Consider the following 2,500-nt stretch of genomic DNA (forward strand, 5'->3'; position numbering starts at 1 on the left):
TTTTTTCTTTGCTCGCCCTCTCTCGGGCTCGATCCATTCAGTTTCGCACAAACAAGAGCTCTGCCGGCCGCCTGCAGCGGTGCCTAAAACCCGGGCATAACAATGCGACCGTTCTGCTAGGCCGACAAGCGCTCAAGCCAGACGCTCGATCGAACGCCCCCTACATATTAGTCGAGACAACGGCTCGCTCATTAGCATCGCGTTTGTACTTTAACTTTTTTTGGCTCGGCTTCTTTCGACGCCGATGCCGGCGACGCAGCACTCTCTCGCCCGCCAGCCACCGAGAAAAGGGTGCGCTCCGACCGGCCCCGCACCGCTCTTTCTTGGCTCATTCGAAATTACTGTCTTTCGCTCTGACATGCCTTACCTAGGGTTAGGTTAGTATGCTTGCACTAACTTTTTTCGGCTCGGCTTCTTTCGACGCCGATGCCGGCGACGCAGCACTCTCTCGCCCGCCAGCCACCGAGAAAAGGGTGCGCTCCGACCGGCCCCGCACCGCTCTTTCTTGGCTCATTCGAAATTACTGTCTTTCGCTCTGACATGCCTTACCTAGGGTTAGGTTAGTATGCTTGCACGTTTGTACTTTAACTTTTTTCGGCTCGGCTTCTTTCGACGCCGATGCCGGCGACGCAGCACTCTCTCGCCCGCCAGCCACCGAGAAAAGGGTGCGCTCCGACCGGCCCCGCACCGCTCTTTCTTGGCTCATTCGAAATTACTGTCTTTCGCTCTGACATGCCTTACCTAGGGTTAGGTTAGTATGCTTGCACGTTTGTACTTTAACTTTTTTCGGCTCGGCTTCTTTCGACGCCGATGCCGGCGACGCAGCACTCTCTCGCCCGCCAGCCACCGAGAAAAGGGTGCGCTCCGACCGGCCCCGCACCGCTCTTTCTTGGCTCATTCGAAATTACTGTCTTTCGCTCTGACATGCCTTACCTAGGGTTAGGTTAGTATGCTTGCACGTTTGTACTTTAACTTTTTTCGGCTCGGCTTCTTTCGACGCCGATGCCGGCGACGCATCACTCTCTCGCCCGCCAGCCACCGAGAAAAGGGTGCGCTCCGACCGGCCCCGCACCGCTCTTTCTTGGCTCATTCGAAATTACTGTCTTTCGCTCTGACATGCCTTACCTAGGGTTAGGTTAGTATGCTTGCACGTTTGTACTTTAACTTTTTTCGGCTCGGCTTCTTTCGACGCCGATGCCGGCGACGCAGCACTCTCTCGCCCGCCAGCCACCGAGAAAAGGGTGCGCTCCGACCGGCCCCGCACCGCTCTTTCTTGGCTCATTCGAAATTACTGTCTTTCGCTCTGACATGCCTTACCTAGGGTTAGGTTAGTATGCTTGCACGTTTGTACTTTAACTTTTTTCGGCTCGGCTTCTTTCGACGCCGATGCCGGCGACGCAGCACTCTCTCGCCCGCCAGCCACCGAGAAAAGGGTGCGCTCCGACCGGCCCCGCACCGCTCTTTCTTGGCTCATTCGAAATTACTGTCTTTCGCTCTGACATGCCTTACCTAGGGTTAGGTTAGTATGCTTGCACGTTTGTACTTTAACTTTTTTCGGCTCGGCTTCTTTCGACGCCGATGCCGGCGACGCAGCACTCTCTCGCCCGCCAGCCACCGAGAAAAGGGTGCGCTCCGACCGGCCCCGCACCGCTCTTTCTTGGCTCATTCGAAATTACTGTCTTTCGCTCTGACATGCCTTACCTAGGGTTAGGTTAGTATGCTTGCACGTTTGTACTTTAACTTTTTTCGGCTCGGCTTCTTTCGACGCCGATGCCGGCGACGCAGCACTCTCTCGCCCGCCAGCCACCGAGAAAAGGGTGCGCTCCGACCGGCCCCGCACCGCTCTTTCTTGGCTCATTCGAAATTACTGTCTTTCGCTCTGACATGCCTTACCTAGGGTTAGGTTAGTATGCTTGCACGTTTGTACTTTAACTTTTTTCGGCTCGGCTTCTTTCGACGCCGATGCCGGCGACGCATCACTCTCTCGCCCGCCAGCCACCGAGAAAAGGGTGCGCTCCGACCGACCCCGCACCGCTCTTTCTTGGCTCATTCGAAATTACTGTCTTTCGCTCTGACATGCCTTACCTAGGGTTAGGTTAGTATGCTTGCACGTTTGTACTTTAACTTTTTTCGGCTCGGCTTCTTTCGACGCCGATGCCGGCGACGCAGCACTCTCTCGCCCGCCAGCCACCGAGAAAAGGGTGCGCTCCGACCGGCCCCGCACCGCTCTTTCTTGGCTCATTCGAAATTACTGTCTTTCGCTCTGACATGCCTTACCTAGGGTTAGGTTAGTATGCTTGCACGTTTGTACTTTAACTTTTTTCGGCTCGGCTTCTTTCGACGCCGATGCCGGCGACGCAGCACTCTCTCGCCCGCCAGCCACCGAGAAAAGGGTGCGCACCGACCGGCCCCGCACCGCTCTTTCTTGGCTCATTCGAAATTACTGTCTTTCGCTCTGACATGCCTTACCTAGGGTTAGGTTAGTATGCTTGCACGTTTG

The sequence above is a fragment of the Styela clava genome, chromosome 13, assembly GCF_964204865.1.
Source record: "Styela clava chromosome 13, kaStyClav1.hap1.2, whole genome shotgun sequence".
NCBI classification, from domain to species: domain Eukaryota; kingdom Metazoa; phylum Chordata; class Ascidiacea; order Stolidobranchia; family Styelidae; genus Styela; species Styela clava.